The 22,483-nt window shown below is 44.1% G+C and overlaps 1 long non-coding RNA gene across 1 annotated transcript in view; it reads left to right on the top strand.

Moving 5' to 3' along the window:
* The window catches only part of LOC143804590 (uncharacterized), a 59,035-nt gene that overhangs the window by 23,446 nt on the left and 13,106 nt on the right, over positions 1 to 22,483 (top strand). The gene's annotated exons all lie outside the window — the stretch shown is intronic.

The following is a 22,483-nucleotide window of genomic DNA, read 5'->3' as shown; positions in this document are numbered from 1 at the left end:
AATGCACAGTGTTAGTTTTCCACCACATATAGCGTTTTGCATTTAGCCAAAAAAGTTCTACTTTTGTCTCATCTGGCCAGAGCACCTTCTTCCATATGATAGCTGTGTCATATACATAGCTTTTTGCAAACTGCAAACAGAACTTCTTATGGCTCGCTTTCAAAAATGGCTTTCTTCTTGCAACTCTTCCATAAAGGCCAGACTACCTGAGTCGTGGATATCAGAGTGACCATGGGCCTCTTGGTTGCTTCTCTAATTAGTGCTTTCCTTGCTTGGGATGTCAGTTTAGGTAGACGGCAGTGTCTTGGTAGGTTTGCAGTTGTGCCATACTCCTTCCAATTTTGGATGATGGATTGAAGAGTGCTTCGTGAGATGTTCAGAGTTTGAGCTATTTTTTTTATAACCTAACCCTGCTTAACTCCTCTCCACAACTTTTTCTCTGACCTGTATGATGCGTACCTTGGTTTTCTTGCTGCTGTTTGATCCCTAATGTTCTCAAACAAAAAAATTATGCAGAAGTTTTTGCAAATTACTAATTATGTGACTTCTACATGCAATTGGCCACTCAGGATTTTATGTAGCGGTATCAGACTACAGGGGGCTGAATACAAATGTACAGCACAATTTTCAGATTTATATTTTTAAAACAATTAGAAAACCATATATCATTTTCTTTGCACTCCACAAATATTTTCTACTTTGTGTTGGTATATCATACAAAATCCAAATAAAATAAATTTAAGTTTGTGGGTGTAACGTGAAAAAAATGTGGAAAAGTTCACAGGGTATAATTACTTTTTCACAGCACTGTAATAGACGTGATCTTTAAGGTTTTGGGATTTTGAGCACATTAGCTATATTTGCAGTTTGGACAAAACTGTACTCATTTACAAAGATAGTCGAATAAAATATATCTTATTCACGTACTGTGCATTTTCAACTCAATGCACAAACAATTCTATTCTCCATTATCAGTGTTCACTTTAACTCTAATAAGGTCCATAGTATGACTCATGAACGGGATAAAAGTGGTAATCATTACAATAATTATTATCTTTTATTCTTATTTCATGCATTGTATAAATTACATAACAAAAAGCTAAATAATAAGCCAGTCATCATAAAGATCAAGATCATATAGGGATGATTCATAAATCTTCGACATGACTAAAAGCAGACATAACAGATATAATTAAGTCAACAACAGAATTCCTACAATACAAATATACCAGGGCTTCAAGGAAAAGGAAGCACTTAAAGCGCATGTGTCATGTGACTGTGTAACTGTTTGATGAAGCGTCAATCCTACCTAGATTATTCGTATGATCTTTGATCCCTGTTCCACACTTTATGACTAGATCTTGTTTTCTCTTTTGTTTAAACCAATATAAGATAAATTTAGTTTAGTTATGGACATAACATATGTAATATATGTGTAAGAACTGAACTCCTATTATTTAGTTATTGATTATGCTGTAAATCAAGAGTATTATAAACCATCAATCATTAGGGATGCCTGTATACAAAAATAAGATAATTGCAGGAAATGCTTAAAAATAACAGGATAACTTACTCTTTGCCCCTGCTGCTCCTGCTCTTCCTCTCTTCGTTGTCAGGGTTGAAGGGGTGATGTCTTGTCTGCAGTACATGATTGCTGCAGCTAATCACTAGACTCAGCGGTCTTGTGTTTTCCACCTTGGCATGTCCATTGAGGCCAGCAATTGGGTCTAGTGGTCACTTCCTTTAGACAGGATGTCATTAACGCAGCCCTATCACAAAAGATCATCAGGGAGCAAAAGAGAAGCTATGCTGGAGCAAAAGGTACATCAAAAAGTAAATTGTGTATTTAAAAAAAAAAAATTTAAGCATTTACTAACATTAACCATTTGTTTTTTAAACACTTAAGTCATTCAATAAAAATGAATGGGAAAAGTCATATGATTCAAGCTACCTGAACTACAAGCAGAACAAATTAGATACAGGGTATGTTACTGTGGCTGCAGGGCCGGACTGGCCATCTGGCAATTGTAGCAAATGCCAGAAGAGCCTGTTTGGACATGGGCTGATTTGTCTACTGTGTTGTTAACAGAACCGGTGTTCTCAAGATACCCTTACTCTTAAGAGTTGTGATGGAGCACAAAGTTGCTGACTCCGTCACTTATTCCAGCAGGCCACGGGTATCATTAGAAATATTGGTCTTGTAGAAAATCTTCCTTTCCTCCATCCAGGGTAATATTAGTAATATATCCCATCTGGTTCATGGGAACGGGGACAACATGGACCTGTGTGATTTCAAATGCCAGGGCTGAATTTCAGCCACAGTCCGTACCTGTGTGACTGTCTATGTTTTACAAAAGTCAGCCGAGGAAAATGTGATTGCCAACCTGTCTGAGGGAGGTTCCCTGTGACTTCTCTCAGCCCCGCTCTTCTAGACTGATAGGTCTCTCCATATATACATCCATAGGGAGACACCCATTAGTCAACGTGGCAAAAGTGGCATAACTTATTAATTCGACGGATGGAAGCCACCACGCTCCATCCCACCCCATTCTTTAACCACTTTGGCAGAGCTGGCCAAGATTCTCTTTAAAATTCCAAAAGTCGCAAAAATTTGTGTAGGAGACCCAATACACAATGGACAGCTGTTGGACGTATGATAGTTGGGCTGATAATACAGCCAGCAGTTAGCTCTTCTGACTTCTCCATACATAAGAGGGCTCATTCTGCTGAGTGCTCCTGTGTTTAACACAAAAGAACCACTGCCAGAACCACGGGTTTGGGCCTATCTCTATGAGAACAAAAGGATTGACAGTCTGAAATTGGACATGCCAGACCCTTATCTCGCGTGAAGACATTTATTGGATGGCAATTGGGAGGACCCTATACACATTAGACTGTCGTCCAATCCTGCTGACATCAACGGTTCAGCTGAGTTACTTTATTGTTTACAGAGGCATTAGGACTTCCTATAGACTATTTCAGGGTTTCACAATTTACAATTGGATCATAGTTAGATGAGTGATTGTATGAAAATCACATAATAGGTATGATAATACATGACTGCAGGCAATAAAGATTAGCTGCAAATTACGTTTGTTACAGTTAGAGCTGATTGGATAACCTTAAGGCCCCCAAACACATCATGTCAAATTCTGGCTCCTGGGGTAAGTATATTTGGCCTATGATACTAGGTGAGTATATCTGACCCCCGCCCAGCATTGAACTTTACACTGTATGGACATTCGAGATGCCGATTCAGTTGAAAGCAATGACGGAGGAGGGAGTGTCAGCTGACACTCCCTCTCCCATCATTCCCCATCTGTATCTGATGTTTTCAGTGGGTGCAATAACATCATTACAACGAGCCTTCTGCACTGTGTTGTGCAGAGGATCTGAAGATACCATGAAGAACCCGCAGCAGCGGGGAAAAAGGCAGAGGCAAGTATTTTTTTTAATGTGAGGTAATTATATTGTAAGGAGCACTATGTGGGCACCATCATGCTGTATGGAGCAATATGTGGGGCACATTATACTGTATTGAGCATTATGTGAGGCCATTATACTGTATGGTGCACTATGTGGAGCACATTGTGCTGTATGGAGCACTATATGGGGCCATTATACTCTATGGAACACTATGTGGGGCCATTATACTGTATGGAGCACTATGTGGTGCCATGATATGGTATGGAGTACTATATGGGGCCATTATACTGTATGGAACACTATATGGGACCATTATACTGTATGGAGCACTATGTGGTGCCATTATACTGTATGGAGCACGATGTGGTGCTATGATATGGTATGGAGTACTATATGCGGCCATTATAGTTACATAGTTACATAGTTATTAAGGTAGAAGGAAGACTTTAAGTCCATCTAGTTCAACCCATAGCCTAACCTAACATGCCCTAACATTATACTGTATGGAAAGCTATGTGGGGACATTATGCTGTATGGAGCACTATGTGGTGCCATTATACTGTATGGAGCACTATGTAGTATCAATATATGGTATGGAGCACTATGTGGAGACACTATACTGTATGTGGCACTGTGGGGCCATTATACTGCATGGAGAACTTTTCGTGGCCATTATACTGTATGGAGCACTTTTTGTGGGGCCATTATACTGTATAGGAGACAATTCAGGGCTCTGTTATACTGTGTGGAGGACTATGTGGGGTCCATTATAATGTGTGGAACACTTTTTGTGACCATAAAACTGTATGGAGGGCTGTGTGGAGATTACAGTTAAAGAATCATACTGTGATGGGGTCACCATTCTTTGTCAGGAGATTGAGGGATGGGGTACAGTTGGGTCATAATACCATGCATGTGGCGGTTACAGTAGAGGAATTCACTGTGTGGGTATCATACTTTGTTTGGAGGACATTTATTTGCATCTTGTGATCATCGCCTATGTGTAGCAGATGCTATCCCATGGAGACTATTGAAGCATGCAAAAAGTAAAAAAAAAATGTTTTTAAAAATATAAAAAAAAACAACATTTCAAATCATCCCCCTTTTTTTGCTTTCTTGGCCTTTTTTAAGAGAATATGAATGATAACACCAAAACATTTTCTCCACTCATGGTTAGTGGTTGGGTGAAGCCATTTATTGTCAAGCTACTGTGTTTTATCTTTTTAAATCATAATGACAACCCAAAACATCCAAATGACCCTGATCAAAAGTTTACATACCCCATTTCTTAATACCGTGTATTGCCCCCTCTAACATCAATGACAGCTTGAAGTCTTTTGTGGTAGTTGTGGATGAGGTTCTTTATTTTATCAGATGGTAAAGCTGCCCACTCTTCTTGGCAAAAAGCCACCAGTTCCTGTAAATTCCTGGACTGTTTAGCATGAACTGCACTCTTGAGATCTCCCCCGAGTGGCTCAATGATATTGAGGTCAGGAGACTGAGATGGCCACTCCAGAACCTTCACTTTGTCCTGCTGTAGCCAATGACAGATCGACTTGACCTTGTGTTTTGGATCATTGTCATGTAGGAACGTCCAAGTACGTCCCATGCGCAGCTTCTTTGCTGATGAGTGCAAATTTGCCTCCAGTATTTGCTGATAACATGCTGCATTCATCTTTCCTTCATCTTTGACCAAGTTTTCTGTGCCTTTGTAGCTCACACATCACCAAAACATCAGCGATCCACCTCCGTGCTTTATAGTAGGAATGGTGTTCCTTTCATCATAGGCCTTGTTGACCTCTCTCTGTCGTGATCTCTGCAGGCAGAGATCATAGCAAGCCTATAGAGGGACAAGCTCTCGGAAGATGGAACTATACTGACCATGAACTAAGCCTGCCGCGCAACTAGAAATAGCCAGGTAGCATTTCCTATTTATCGCTAGATGCCCAGCTCTGGCCTAAGACCTAAATAGCTAGCAGAGGGAAATATAAGACCTGGCTCACCTCTAGAGAAATATTCCAAAGAAGACAGTAGCCCCCCACATATAATGACGGTGAGTTCAGATGAAACTACAAACGCAGCAGGAAAATAGTCTTAGCAAATTTGAGGTCCGCTTACTAGATAGCAGAAGACAGATAGTATACTTTCATGGTCAGCAGAAAAACACTAACAAAACACCATCCAGAGATTACCTTAAACTCTGGCATTAACTCATAACGCCAGAGTAGCAATCCCTGATCAACGAGAGCTTTCCAGACACAGTAACAAAACTTCAGCTGTGAACTGGAACAAATAGGCAAAACAAAACATGGACAAAAGTCCAACTTATCTAGTAGTTGTCTAGAAGCAGGAACAAGCACTGAGAGGCATCAGATAACATTGTTGACCGGCAAGAAACCACCAGAGAAATGAGCTTAAATAGCGACACCCACTACTGATGGAACCAGGTGAAACAGGAAAGAGGATGACAAGTCCAATTCCACAAGCGGCCACCGGGGGAGCCCAGAATCCAAATTCACAACAGTACCCCCCCCTCAAGGAGGGGGCACCGAACCCTCACCAGATCCACCAGGGCGACCAGGATGAGCCCTATGGAAGGCACGAACAAGATCAGAAGCATGAACATCAGATGCATTGACCCAAGAATTATCCTCCTGGCCGTAACCCTTCCAGTTGACCAGATACTGGAGTTTCCGTCTGGAAACACGAGAGTCCAAAATTTTCTCCACAACGTACTCCAACTCACCCTCAACCAACACCGGAGCAGGAGGCTCAACTGAAGGTACAACAGGTACCTCATACCTGCGCAATAACGACCGATGAAAAACGTTATGAATGGAAAAGGACGCAGGGAGGTCCAAACGGAAAGAAACAGGATTAAGAATCTCCAATATTCTATAAGGGCCGATGAACCGAGGTTTAAACTTAGGAGAAGAGACCCTCATAGGGACAAAACGAGAAGACAACCACACTAAATCTCCAACACAAAGCCGAGAACCAACACGACGATGACGGTTGGCAAAACGCTGAGTCTTCTCCTGGGACAACTTCAAATTGTCCATAACCTGCCCCCAAATGTGATGCAATCTCTCCACCACCGCATCCACTCCAGGACAATCCGAGGATTCCACCTGACCGGAGGAAAATCGAGGGTGAAACCCCGAATTACAGAAAAACGGGGACACCAAGGTGGAAGAACTGGCCCGATTATTGAGGGCGAACTCTGCCAATGGCAAAAAAGCAACCCAATCATCCTGGTCAGCAGAGACAAAACACCTCAGATATGTCTCAAGGGTCTGATTAGTCCGCTCGGTCTGGCCATTAGTCTGAGGGTGAAAAGCAGATGAAAAAGACAAATCTATGCCCATCCTAGCACAGAATGCCCGCCAAAATCTAGACACAAATTGGGTACCTCTGTCAGAAACAATATTCTCAGGAATACCGTGCAATCGGACAACATTCTGAAAAAACAGAGGAACCAACTCAGAAGAAGAAGGCAACTTGGGCAGAGGAACCAAATGGACCATTTTAGAGAAACGGTCACAGACCACCCAGATGACAGACATCTTCTGGGAAACAGGCAGATCTGAAATAAAATCCATCGAGATGTGTGTCCAAGGCCTCTTAGGAATAGGCAAGGGCAACAGCAGTCCGCTAGCCCGAGAACTACAAGACTTGGCCCGAGCACAAACGTCACATGACTGCACAAAGACTCGCACATCTCGTGACAGGGAAGGCCACCAGAAGGATCTTGCCACCAAATCCCTGGTACCAAAAATTCCGGGATGACCTGCCAATGCAGAAGAATGTACCTCAGAGATGACTCTGCTGGTCCAATCATCCGGAACAAACAGTCTATCAGGCGGACAACGATCCGGTCTATCCGCCTGAAACTCTTGCAAGGACCGCCGCAGATCAGGAGAAACGGCCGACAAAATTACTCCCTCCCTAAGGATACCTGTGGGTTCAGAATTACCAGGAGAGTCCGGGTCAAAACTCCTAGAAAGGGCATCTGCCTTAACATTCTTAGAACCCGGTAGGTATGACACCACAAAATTAAAGCGAGAAAAAAATAAAGACCAGCGCGCCTGTCTAGGATTCAGGCGTCTGGCAGTCTCAAGATAAATCAAATTTTTGTGGTCAGTCAATACCACCACCTGATGCCTAGCCCCCTCGAGCCAATGGCGCCACTCCTCAAACGCCCACTTCATGGCCAAAAGCTCCCGATTCCCAACATCATAATTCCGCTCTGCGGGCGAAAATTTGCGAGAAAAGAAGGCACAAGGCCTAATGACGGAGCAGTCGGAACCTTTCTGCGACAACACTGCCCCAGCTCCGATCTCCGAAGCGTCAACCTCAACCTGAAAAGGCAGATTCACATCAGGCTGACGCAACACAGGGGCAGAGGCAAAACGGCGCTTAAGCTCCTGAAAGGCCTCTACAACATGAGGGGACCAATTAGCAACATCAGCGCCTTGTCTGGTCAAATCAGTCAGTGGTTTAACGACATCCGAAAAACCAGCAATAAATCGGCGGTAAAAGTTGGCAAAGCCCAAAAATCTCTGAAGACCCTTAAGAGAGGAGGGCTGAGTCCAGTCACAAATAGCTTGCACCTTGACGGGATCCATCTCAATGGAAGAGGGAGAAAAAATATACCCCAAAAAGGAAATTTTCTGGACCCCAAAAACGCACTTAGACCCCTTCACACATAAAGAATTAGACCGCAGAACCTGAAAAACTCTCCTGACCTGCTGGACATGAGAGTCCCAGTCATCAGAAAAAATCAGAATATCATCCAGATATATTATCATAAATTTATCCAGAAAATCGCGGAAAATATCATGCATAAAAGACTGGAAAACTGAAGGGGCATTAGAAAGACCAAAAGGCATGACCAAATACTCAAAGTGGCCCTCGGGCGTATTAAATGCGGTCTTCCACTCATCCCCCTGCCTGATCCGCACCAAATTATACGCCCCACGAAGATCAATTTTAGAGAACCACTTAGCACCCTCTATACGAGCAAACAAATCAGTAAGCAATGGCAATGGGTATTGATACTTAACAGTGATCTTATTCAGAAGCCGATAATCAATACATGGTCTCAAAGAGCCGTCTTTTTTTGAGACAAAGAAAAACCCAGCTCCCAAGGGAGAAGAAGATGGACGAATATGTCCCTTTTCCAAAGACTCCTTTATATATTCCCGCATAGCAGCATGTTCCGGCACAGACAAATTAAACAAACGACCCTTTGGATATTTACAACCCGGTATCAAATCTATGGCACAATCGCACTCACGGTGCGGAGGTAACGACCCAAGCTTGGGTTCGTCAAAGACGTCTTGATAATCAGAGAGGAACTCAGGGACTTCAGAGGGAATGGACGACGAAATAGAAACCAAAGGTACGTCCCCATGAATACCCTTACATCCCCAGCTCAACACAGACATTGCTCTCCAGTCCAAGACTGGGTTGTGAGACTGCAACCATGGCAATCCCAGTACCAAATCGTCATGTAAATTATACAGCACCAGGAAACGAATAATCTCCTGGTGATCCGGATTGATACGCATGGTTACTTGTGTCCAGTATTGTGGTTTATTATTAGCCAATGGGGTGGAGTCAATCCCCTTCAGAGGAATAAGAGTCTCCAAAGGCTCTAAATTAAAACCACAACGATTGGCAAAGGACCAATCCATAAGACTCAGAGCGGCGCCAGAGTCAACATAGGCGTCCGTGGCAATGGATGACAAAGAGCAAATCAGGGTTACAGACAAAATAAACTTAGACTGAATGGTGCCAATGGAAACAGACTTATCAAGCTTCTTTGTACGCCTAGAGCATGCTGATATAACATGAGTAGAATCCCCACAATAGAAACACAATCCATTCTTCCGTCTAAAATTCTGTCGCTCGCTCCTGGACAGAATTCTATCACACTGCATACTTTCTGGCGTCTTTTCCATAGACACCGCCAGATGGTGCACCGGTTTGCGCTCCCGCAGACGCCTATCAATCTGAATAGCCATAGTCATGGACTCATTCAGACCTGCAGGCAAAGGGAACCCCACCATAACATCCTTAACGGCATCAGAGAGACCTTCTCTGAAAGTTGCCGCCAAGGCGCACTCATTCCACTGAGTAAGCACAGACCATTTACGGAATTTTTGGCAGAAAACTTCAGCTTCGTCTTGCCCCTGAGATAGTGCCATCAAAGTTTTTTCTGCCTGAAGTTCCAAATGAGGTTCCTCATAAAGCAAGCCCAAGGCCAGAAAAAACGCATCCACATCGCGTAACGCAGGATCCCCTGCTGGCAATGAGAAGGCCCAATCTTGAGGGTCACCCCTGAGCAAGGAAATCACAATCCTAACCTGCTGAGCAGGGTCTCCAGCTGAACGAGACTTCAGGGACAAATAAAGCTTACAATTATTTCGGAAATTCTGGAAGCTAGCTCTATTCCCTGTGAAGAACTCCGGCAAAGGAATTCTCGGCTCAGATACCGGAGCATGTACCACAAAATCTTGTAAATTTTGTACTTTCGTGATGAGATTATTCAAACCCGCAGTTACACTCTGGAGATCCATTATTGTCAGGTGCACACAGAGCATACAGAGATTAGGAGGAGAGAGAGAAAAAAAGACTGCAGCAAGGCAGACTGGAGGAAAAAAAAAAAAAAAAAAAAAAAAAAAAATTCCAGCAGACTTCTTATAACTCTCCTTTCTCAACCTGGGTCTTTAACACTTTAAGGGCCGGTCAAACTGTCGTGATCTCTGCAGGCAGAGATCATAGCAAGCCTATAGAGGGACAAGCTCTCGGAAGATGGAACTATACTGACCATGAACTAAGCCTGCCGCGCAACTAGAAATAGCCAGGTAGCATTTCCTATTTATCGCTAGATGCCCAGCTCTGGCCTAAGACCTAAATAGCTAGCAGAGGGAAATATAAGACCTGGCTCACCTCTAGAGAAATATTCCAAAGAAGACAGTAGCCCCCCACATATAATGACGGTGAGTTCAGATGAAACTACAAACGCAGCAGGAAAATAGTCTTAGCAAATTTGAGGTCCGCTTACTAGATAGCAGAAGACAGATAGTATACTTTCATGGTCAGCAGAAAAACACTAACAAAACACCATCCAGAGATTACCTTAAACTCTGGCATTAACTCATAACGCCAGAGTAGCAATCCCTGATCAACGAGAGCTTTCCAGACACAGTAACAAAACTTCAGCTGTGAACTGGAACAAATAGGCAAAACAAAACATGGACAAAAGTCCAACTTATCTAGTAGTTGTCTAGAAGCAGGAACAAGCACTGAGAGGCATCAGATAACATTGTTGACCGGCAAGAAACCACCAGAGAAATGAGCTTAAATAGCGACACCCACTACTGATGGAACCAGGTGAAACAGGAAAGAGGATGACAAGTCCAATTCCACAAGCGGCCACCGGGGGAGCCCAGAATCCAAATTCACAACATCTCTCCAAATGTAACATGTATGGTTCTGGACAAAAAGTTCAATTTTTGTCTCATCACTCCAAATTACCTTGTTCCAGAAGTTTTGAGGCTTGTCTCTGTGCTTTGTTGCGTATTGTAGGCGAAGATATTTTGTGGCTTTCTTCTGGCGACTCGACCATGCAGACCATTTTTTTTCCTAGCAATTGTGGATGAGATTTTTGTTGGTTTACCTGACTGTGGTTTTTTGTTTTGCTGAGTCCCTGATTTTCTATTTGTTGATCACAGTTTGAACGCTGCTGACTGGCATTATCAATTCCTTGGATATCTTTTTGTATGCCTTTCCTGTTTTATACAGTTCAACTACCTTTTCCTGTAGAACCATTGACAATTCTTTTGCTTTCCCCATGACTCACATTACAGAAACAACAGTGGCTGGATGAAAGATGCAAGAGTCTGTCTGGATCCCAGAAACTCACTCACTTTTATGCACACATACTGATTACAAGCAAACAAGTAACAGGATGTTACCTTTAGTACACATTTGTGTCATCTGCTGTGCATGTTATCAGGACAAAATCACCAGAGTATGTGAACTTTTGATCAGGGTCATTTGGATGTTTTGGGTTGTCATTATGATTTAAAAAGAGAAAACACAGCGGTTTAACAATAAATGTCTTCACCCAACCACTAATCATGAGTGGAGAAAAGGTTTTGGTGTTATCATTCATATTCTCTGAAAAAAAGGCCAAGAAAGCAAAAATTCTGCCGGGGTATGTAAACTTTTGAGCTCAACTGTAGTGGAGGCAATCATACAGTGTGGGAGCTAATGTTAGGGCCATTATACAGAGTATGAGCAAGTATGTGGGCTGTTATACAGTTTGTGGGTTAATTTGGGGCAACTATACAGCATAGGAGCTAATGTGGAACCATTATACAGTGTGGGAGATAATGTGGAGCCATTATACAGAGTGATGGCTAATGTGGGTACATTATACAGCGTGGGAGCTAATGTGGGGCCATTATACAGTGTGGGAGCTAATGGGGGCCATTATACAGCGTGGGAGCTAATGGGGGGCCATTATACAGCATGGGAGCTAATTCGAGGCCATTATTGTTATGATCCTAGTGGCAAGGATCACAAGTTAGACTAGCTAAGTAACTAAACCGACGACCAGCTTTGGGGAAGTGGTATCTGGATTGACCGCAACCTGATCCTATCCGCAAACAACTATAGGCAGCCGTGGAACGTTACCTGGAAATCCTAGACGTCTCTTCACGGCCCGAGAAACTACCTATTCCTAGAGGGAAAGTAAAGTCCTTACTTGCCTCAGAGAAATGACCCCAAAGATATAGAAAAGCCCCCCCACAAATATTAACGGTGAGTTAAGGGGAAAGCACAAACGCAGAGATGAAATAGATTTAGCAAATGCGGCCCGCTAACACTAGATAGCAGAAAATAGGAAGGGAGCTGTGCGGTCAATAGAAAACACTAAGCAAAATATCCACGCAGAGATTGCTCGAGCCCCCGCACCAACTAACGGTGCGGGGGAAGCAACTCCGTACCCCAGAGCTTACCAGCAGCAAGAACTCACATATTAGCAAGCTGGACTAAACTCATCATACACTGAAATCATATTGCAGACTGATGAGCAAAAAATAATCAAACAGAAACTTAGCTTCTCCAGAAGAGACTGAAAACGAAGATAATCAGGGGAGATCAGAATAGCACTGAATACATCGACAGCCGGCAACAAGTGGAGGTGAAGCAGAGCTAAATAGGAAACTCCCTAGTGCATAACGAGGCAGCTGATCCAGACACAGATCCGCAGGATAACAAACAAAGCCACCAGGGGGAGCCCAAAAACAAAACTCACACAATACCACCTGTGACCACAAGAGGGAGCCCGAAAACAGAGTTCACAACACATTATATAAAGTATGAGCTAATGCGGGGCCATTATACAGTGTGGGAGCTAATGTGCGGCCATTTTGCAGTGTGGGAGCTAATGTGCGGCCTTTACGTAGAGCATTTTACTGTGTATAGGGGAGCTATGAGCTTATCCTACTATGTATAGAAGAGCTGTGGGTTCATCATACTGTATATAGAGGAGCATTGGACCATAATACTGTGTACAAAGCAGCTATGGGCCCATCATAGTGGTTACAGGGGGCTGTGGGCCCATCATACTGTGTACAGGGGGGGCTGTGTGCCCATCATACTGTCTGCAGGGGGCTGTGTGTCCATCATTCCATGTATAGAAGAGCTGTGGACCCATCATACTGTTTATAGGAGAGCTGTGATTTCATCATACTGTGTATAGGAAAGTTGTTCATGGGGGACTCAGGGAACGTTATTAATTGTTAAGTGGGCACTTAAGTAGTATCATTGTTATAGTGGTACACAGGGTACTGTGACCATCAATGGTGCACATGGAGCATTATTACTTTGCAGGGGTGAAATGTGGACAAAGTTTTCTAGGGAACACTTAACACAATGTAACTCCAAGTCAATCACACTTTTGTGAAATCAACCTGTCCAGTTATGAAGCAACACTGACTGTGAATCAATTTATCCTGCTGTTATCCAAATAGAACAGACAAGAGGTAGAAATTAAAGGCAATTAGCAAGAAAATGCCTATAAAGGGGTGGTTCTCACCCCTAGAGGTACAGTAGGGGTCTACAAACCGCACAAGTTGCTCAGGAGCCAGCAGGAGATGCCCTGGCATGACTCATTCTCCTATGGGAGGAAGGAGCTTCTATCACCTTAGACCTGCAGGCCTTCCTTGAGGCCTTTCAGATGGTCTTCGATGAGCCAAACCTAGAATTTGCTGAAAAAACTTCCTTATCCAGCTTCCAGGTGCAGCCCAGATGGGTGACACGTGTGAGGAAACAGTCATGTCTGGCCCTGTCCTTTGAAAGACCACCCGTTCCTCAACTTGTTGAGGCAGCAACCCATGCAGAGTCCATGAAGATAGACAGTGTTTGGAAGGCTAAGCAGAAACCAGAACTCAGTCATGAGATAGGATTACGGCATCGCTGTGGTTGTATGGAACATCCTGACGGTCTTTGTCCAGTGAAACTTAAAGTCCAAAACCTTGGGCAAGTGGGAGAAGCTGCCCTAGGCAACAGTATTAAGTCCACAGATGACTGTGACTGTATCCATGGCAAGGGGAGGCTTTGGTTTGGCGGGATAGTAAGTGCTGCAAGATGCGAAGAGTCAGTGTCAGATTCCTGTCCGACAGCTCCAGAATCCAGTGAGGGTGTTGTCAGATGAAGGATGAGCCGTACTCAGAAGCAGTCAAGTTTAACATTTTTAGAAAAGATCTAGATAAGGGAGTGCAGCTCATCCAGGGATGATCAATGCAAGGTGTGGCAAGAAGGGTAGCTGTGTCTGTCAGCACAGTGTCCAGAACATGAAACAGATACCAGGAGACAGGCCAGTACACCAGGAAATGTGGAGGGGGCCATAGGAGGACAACATCCCAGCAGTAGGACCACTACCTCCTCTTTTTTTGCAAGTAGAAACAGGAGAAGTAATGCCAGAGCCCTGCAAAATGACCTCCAGCAGGCCACTAACATTGATGTGTCTGCTCAAACTGTCAAAAACTAACTCCATGAGGGTGGTACAAGGTCCCGACATCCACAAGTGGGTGTTGTGCTTACAGCCCAACATCGTGCAGGGTGATTGGCATTTGCCAGAGAACACGAAGATTGGCAGATTCAACATTGGTGCCCTGTGCTCTTCACGGATGGGAGCAGGTTCACACTGAGCACATGTGACAGATGTGACAGAGTCTGGAGACACCATGGAGAATGTTCCGCTGCCTGCAACATCCTTCAACATGACCGACTTGGCAGTGGGTCAGTAATGGTGTCAGGAGGCATTTCTTTGTGCTAGCCAGAGGTACCTTGACTGCCATTAGGTACCGGGATGAGATCTTCAGACCCATTATGAAACCATATGTGTAATGCTTCTGCTGGCGCCCCTGCATGGTGTCCCATTCCCCGTTCATTCAGGGATTCCGGCTTACTCATTGCCCCAGCCCTGCTGCGCTCTCCCAGTGTGTCCTTCCTGCTACTTCCTGCTTTCTGTTTGTGCGCGCTGCAGTCTGGCAGCGCGCCTAGTACGCTTGTTCCCGCTCCTACCCATTTTTAAAGGGTAGCTGAGAGGCATTTAGTATAAGTTGTACACCTACAAGGTGACTCCCAGCCAATGGCTGGGAGGCATCTTGTAAAATAGACTCCCTCTCCCCTAGGGAGTCTCAAAGCAACTTAGTGAATCACCAGTTACTAAGGTGTATTGCTAGTGAGTTGTGAGGTCCCCTGGTCCCAGTGCAGCCAGAGCCTGAATGTTGTTCCCTGATACCAGTGTGGCCAGTCCTGTATCCTCATCCCCTGGTCCCCAAATGGCCAGTGCCTGACCTTTTCCCCTGGTCTCAAAGAGGCCAGTGCCTGTCCCCTGATCCTGGAGCAGCCAGTACCTGAACCCTGTCTCCTGGTCCCAGAGCGGCCAGGCCAAAACATTGTCCCCTGGTCCTGGAGCTGCCAGTCCTGTTTCCAAAGTCCCCTGGTCCCAGTGCGGCCTGTGCATGAACGCTATTCCCTGGTCCATGAGTGGCCTAACACTGATCCTGAATCCTAGACCAGCATGTCTGAACTAAGCCCTAAATCAGTGTCAGTGGAGCGCCCCCACACCGCCGCAGGGCCGAGGGGTACCCGGAGCCGGGCCTCTGGGATCTCAGTCCTGGGGTTGTCACGGTGGCTAGACCCGGTCCGTGGCCCTGTCTGTCAGTGGGGGACGTCCGTTGCAAATAGGTGCTGTTAACGGTGGTATAGCGGTGCAGTTGTGGGGTGCAGGTCGCGGTAAATAACGAGGACACCAGGTTGCAGTCTCTTTACCTCTTTACTGGAGATCTCTCGGTCCTCAGTCCAGAATCCGGTCCACCAGGCTGCGCAAGTCCGGACGGTCCAATGGCACTTCCAGAGTTCTCCTCACAGGTGGAAATCAGTGCCTTCCTTCTTAGCGCTTTGTGTTGTAGTCCTTCCCTGCTGTGCTTACGGAAAGTACCCCACAACTGTTGTGTCTGTTTCTTAAGTTCCCTCACAACTCGATTAACTGATCTTCTGCTAATCTTCCGTCCCTTCCTGATGTTACAGTAAGAACGGCACCCGTTTGTCAGGTAGGCCTGGAGTTCTTCCGGGACCCTAGAGACGCCCCTCTCCCGCAATTGCCCCCCAAGACTTCATAGGTGATATGTGGAAGACAGCCCGCCTGAGACTGACTGTCCTGCCGCTGTTTGGAGTATGGCTTAAAGCTGTATATTATTCCACTCCCTCGGCGTTCCGGCCACCGGTAATGCGCCTCAGCAAGGTGCTGCCTCTTTCAACAAAACCCCTGCTGGTATTCTCCTTCTGCTTGATTTCGTTTCTCACTCAGCACAATCTATCTCGCTTCTAATCCTTTCTTAGGGCACCGCCGCTATTCTGAGCAGGCACGGTCCCGTTACGTTCTTTCAATGCCAAGCCTCTGCCAGGATCCCACCCCTGGCAGAGACCCTACTGTCTCTTCCTCCACAACCCCCTCTCTCACTAGGTGTTGCTTCGTTCGATCCAGTCAGCTTTCTCTACTAACTTCCTGCCTGACCCCCAGTTTACCCACTATGGTGGGGAGTGGCCTAATGAATAGCACCCTTAGCTCCCCCCGGAGGCCCAGCTGTGAAACATATTGGTGTCTGTGATACCTGATTGGAGGAACTCCTTCAGTGCCATCGAACGCACCGTGGCTCCCCTTAGTGGCGGAGCCACAGTACTGCAACGACCAGGACTCTGGGGCGCTGCACTAGCATACCTGACCCCTGGGGTCAGCAGCTGTAGTACTGGGTTCTGCACATGAGTGGTACCTGCTGGTTATCGGCCGCACAAGCCTGGTCTCACCAATAGGGGCTCCAGTGAACACCATGGTAGTCACTTAGTTATGCCCCTTCCTGGGTAGGCCCGGCCCTGTGACACAGTGGGTCCACAAATCCACATGCAACACGGTTTGGCGTAATAGTCTTCATGGCCCAGCCATGGCCGCAACAGTTTGCTTGGCCATGGGCCCGCTGTTCCCCAATACTCTCTGAACTCTGACCTGTGTCAGCAGCTGCGCAACCTGTGAGAGAGCCAGGAAAAAATTTAGCTACATCTAATGACAATTGATGCTCGATTGAAAACACTGATGCCTGTACAATCTGAAACGTGTGCTCACTTAATGGAACCCATCGTGTCTGATCAGCCTAGGTACTATAGGGATCCAAAGCAGTGCCATGGGTTCCTGGAGCGGTGCATGCAGCACTTTGAATTTTCAGCCAGTTTTCTTTAGTAGAATGTAAAACTTCGGCACTCGAAAATATATAAATAACAAAAAACGTAAAGTAACCCGATGAATTGCAGATAACCAAATCAACGTTTTGGCCTTAGGTCCGGCCTTTATCAAGATAAATCTGTGGGGAATGGGGTCTATCAAATTTGCAACATAAAACGCCAATTGGTGGTTCAAGAATGAAGAAATAGACCAGGTACTGGTGCAGCAGGGCGATGTGCCAGTTTTCTTTAGATCGGGCCAAGGTGGGATTCCTGATGTACTACCTAGCAGGAGATGCCCTGGAATGACTCATTTCCCTATGGGAGAAAGGGGCTCCGTCACGTCTGGCCCTGTCCTTTCAAAGACCATCCATTCGCCAGTCTGTTGAAGCAGCAACTCGTGCAGAATCTGTGAAGGTTGACAGTGTTTAGCAGTCTAAGCAGAAGCCAGAACTCAGTCATGAGATGGGATTACGGTATTGCTGCGATTGTGCGGAACATCCTGATGGTCTTTGTCCAGTGAAGCTCAAAGTCCAAAACCTTGGGCCAGTGGGAGAGGCTGCTCTTGGCAGGAGTATTACCTCTCCACAGATGATTGTGACGGTTTCCATGGCAAGTAGAGGCTTTGGTTCGGGGGATAGTTCGTCCTGCAAGCTGTGAAGAGTCAGTGACAGAATCTGGTGAGGGTATTGTCATGTCAAGGACGAGCCCTACTCAGAAGCAGTCAAGTTCAACATTTTTATAAATTATCTAGATAAGGGAACTAAAGGTAAACCAATCAATTTTGCAGACAATGCAAAGCTAGGAGGGATAGTTAACACTAGAGAAGACAGAGAAATTATTCAGAAGGATCTAGATAAGCTTGAACAATGGGCAGGGGCGAATAGAATGGTATTTAACAGGAAGAAATGTAAGATTCTACATCTGTGCAAGAACAATGAAAATTACATCTACAAAATGGAAGGAATAGCAACAGCACATGTAAAAAAGAATTTGGCATACTAACAGATCACAGACTGCACATGAGTCAACAGGGTGATGCAGCAGAAAAAAGGCAAACACAGTTTTGTAATGATCCCCCTCTACTCCTCCTTGATCAGGCCTCATCTGGAATACTGTGTGCAGTCCTTGGTAACACATTAAAAAAAACATTGAAAAACTGGACTGTACATGTTTTAAATGGTATTTACCTGCAGATTTCACTATTGCTTGAGAAAAGTACAATATTTTAATTCTATCAGCAGGTTCCCTATAATCCGTGTGGCATCCGTTTTTTTTTTCTCACATTATAATCTATGGTGCTGTGGTTTGTAAACCACGCTGAGACATGTCTGTTGTTTTTTTACCAGCAGCACAGATAACAAGGGTTAATACAAGTTTATGGGTCCATGTAAAAACCATACAGCATACGGATGGCATCAGTGTGTCATCCGTGTGCTGTACTTTTCATTGCAAAGTATAGGAGAAGCTTTGGAAATTGTTTTTCCTAATTCATACTGGGAAAAAAACGGATGACACCGATTCAGTTTTTTTTCCGGTAGCGGTATTATACCGACATGTGAAAGGGGCCTTGTTTTCACTTCCACTTCTCCATAGACAATGCCTATGAAATGGGATTAGAGTACCCCGATCTGCGAGTTTCAGAGGGGAAACTTGCATAAAATCTTATTTTTGATGTTTAAAGGTGAAACTTCGCTGTTAAATGGCTGCTGATACAAATCACAGTGTATAGCTGTTTCAATTCCAATGATATGGAATAAGGAAGCAATATAAGGTGTGTTAATACAGACATCAGTTCAACGACCTAGTCAATTTTTGCGAGTTGTGATGCAATTAGACTAATCAATATCACTCCTGTATTTATCTGCTGTAGGACATTGAACCCTGCTATCTGCTTGCTTTTTTTCTTCCATTATAGAATGTGTGTAGCCATCTGCTATATATTTCTTGTAAAATTGTACATTGCTCTGTATGATGAACAGCAACGAGATACGTATTAACACATGGATGTCAATCTAGTGTTCTCATAGGAGCATTATAATTAGGGCAATCTGGGCTACCGCCTGGGCACGTGGCCAGATTACCCTCTTCATAATGTTTTGTATGCTGCCATTGGTGGCACACATATACCGGCAGGGAGTTTTCTTGGAGCTCAGCTCTCGACAATACAGAATGGTAGCGTTGCTCCCATCACCTTGGCTGTGACGTGTCAGTGCGATGATGTCACAATCTGGCGAGTGCCAGCATATACTCGCTGGACCGGAGAAGAGCGCAGGGGGAAATGGGAGCGAGTGTGTGGTGCTTTCTTTTAATACATGTCTGGGATGAGTGGATATATACAGGTGCATCTCACAAAATTAGAATATCATCAAAAAGTTAATTTATTTCAGCTCTTCAATATAAAAAGTGAAACTCATATATTAGATAGAGTCAATACAAACAAAGTAATGTATTTCAAGTGTTTATTTCTGTTAATGTTGATGATTATGGCTTACAGCCAATGAAAACCCAAATGTCATTATCTCAGTAAATTAGAATACTTTATAACACCAGGTTGAAAAAATAATTTTAAAATCTAAAATGTTGGCCTACTGAAATGTGTATTCAGTAAATGCACTCAATACTTGGTCGGGGCTCCTTTGGCATCAATTACTGTGACAATGCGGTGTGGCATGGAGGCGATCAGCCTGTGTCACAACTGAGGTATTTTGGAAGCCCAGGTTGCTTTGATAGCAGCATTCAGCTTGTCTGCATTGTTGGGTCTGGTGTCTCTCATCTTCCTCTTTACAATACCCAATAGATTCTCTATGGGGTTAAGGTCAGACGAGTTTGCTGGCCAATCAAGCACAGTGATACTGTTGTTTTTAACCAGGAATTGGTCATTTTGGCAGTGTGGACAGGTGCCAAGTCCTGCTGGAGAATGGAATTTCCATCTCCAAAAAGCTTGTCGGCAGAGGGAAGCATGTAGTGCTCTAAAATTTCCTGGTAGACGGCGGCGCTGACTTTGGTCTTGATAAAACACAGTAGACCTACACCAGCAGATGACATGGCTCCCCAAACCATTTCTGATTGTGGAAACTTCACACTAGACCTCAAGCAGCTTGGATTATGGCCTCTCCACTCTTCATCCAGACTCTGGGACCTTGATTTCCAAGGTCTAGTGTGAAGTATCCAAAATCAATGATGGTTTCGGGAGCAATATCATCTGCTGGTCTAGGTCCACTGAGTTTTATCAAGATCAAAGTCAGCACATCCATCTACCCGAAAATTTTAGAGAACTTCAGGCTTCCCTCTGCCGACAGGCATTTTGAAGGTGGAAATTCCATTCTCCAGCAGGACTTGGCACCTGTTCACACTGCCAAAAGTACCAATACCTGGTTTAAAAACAACAGTATGACTGTGCTTGATTGGCCAGCAAACACGTCTGACCTTAACCCCATAGAGAATGTATGTGGTATTGTCAAAAGGAAGATGAAAGACACCAGACCCAACAATGTAGATGAGCTGAAGGCTGCTATAAAAGCAACCTGGACTTCAATAACACGTCAGCAGTGCCACAGACTGATCGTCTCCATGCCACGCCGCATTGATGCAGTCATTGATGCAAAATGAGCCCCGACCAAGTATTGAGTGCATTTATTGAACATACATTTCAATAGGCCAACATTTCGGATTTTAAAATCATTTTTTCAAACTGGTGTTATAAAGTATTCTAATTCACTGAGATAATGACTTTTGGGTTTTCATTGGCTGTAAGCCATAATCATCAACATCAACAGAAATAAACACTTGAAATACATCACTCTATTTGTAATGATTCTATATAACATATGAGTTTCAGTTTTTGTATTGAAGTACTGAAATAACGTAACTTTTTGATGATATTCTAATTTTGTGAGATGCACCTGTATGTGGGCTATATAGGTTGCGGTGTGGGGTTCATACTGTACATAGGAGTTTATGCGATGGCTCATGCTGTATATAGGGAGCTACTGTATGTGCAGGCTCATAAGGTATATAGGAGGCTATGTGGGGGTTCATAATGTATATAGGGGCTATGTGCGGATTCATATTGTATATAGGAGGCTATATGGGGGCTCATACTGTATCTAGGGAGTTATATGTGGGCTCATACTGTATATATGAATCTATGTGAGGGTTCATACTGTATCTAGGGGGCTAACACTGTATATAGGAAGCTGTATGGAGGCTAGTACTGTATTTAGGGAGCTATGTGCGGGCTCATACTGTATATAGGAAGCTATTTGGGGGCTCACTATATATAGGAGGCTATATGGGGCCTCATACTGTATCTAGGGAGCTATGTGAAGGCTCATACTATATATAGGAGGCTATGTGGGGGCTCTTACTGCATCTAGGGAGCTATGTATGGAGTTCATACGGTATATAGGAGCCTAGAAAGGGGCTCATACTGTATACAGGAGGCTATACGGGGGCTCATACTGTATCTAGGAAGCTATGAGAAGGTTCATACCGTTTATAGGAGGCTATCTGTGGGCTCATACTGTATATATGGAGGCTATGCGAAGGCTCATACTGTATATATATATATATATATATATATATATATATAGGCTATCTGCCGGCTTACACTGTATATAGGAGGCCGTATGGGGGCTCATACTGTATATAGAAGGCTTTGTGGGGGCTCATACTGTATATAGAAGGAAAAAAAACAAAAGGTATGAACTGGGATATAAATTGGTGTTGATGCAGCATGTAGGTATACGTTCACACTGGCCACTAAACAGAGAAAAAACAAAGACAGAACCATAATGATAAAATACCCTGCAGTAAATAAATAAATAGCATAGCGCATGAAAATAATATATGGTATTTAGTTAATGTTTTTTGATTTAAAAAAATGTGAAAGCCATTCCACCTCATCACGGCAACCGTAATGGGGACAGTCATAACTCTAATATTAAAAACCTTAACGTTTATCAAGTGACATGTATGTAGATAAGGGCTGAGACAGACTGAGCCCAACTAGTGGACTCACAGCCAAGGGATGGATGTCACTTGACAAACGATAAGGTTTTTAATATTAGAGTTAAGACTGTCCTAATTATGGTTGCCGTGACGAGGCGGGATGGCTTTCGCATTTGTTTGATCAAAAAACATGTTAACTAAATACCATATATTATTTTCATGCACTATGCTATTTAATTACTGCAGGGCATTATAATTATTGTATTTATAATTATGTTTCCGTCTTTGTTTTTTTTTTATATGT

This window comes from Ranitomeya variabilis, chromosome 2 (assembly GCF_051348905.1).
Source record: "Ranitomeya variabilis isolate aRanVar5 chromosome 2, aRanVar5.hap1, whole genome shotgun sequence".
In the NCBI taxonomy this organism is placed as follows: domain Eukaryota; kingdom Metazoa; phylum Chordata; class Amphibia; order Anura; family Dendrobatidae; genus Ranitomeya; species Ranitomeya variabilis.
The sequence above is the reverse complement of the archived record's forward strand: the minus strand, read 5'-3'. Positions and strand labels throughout refer to the sequence as shown.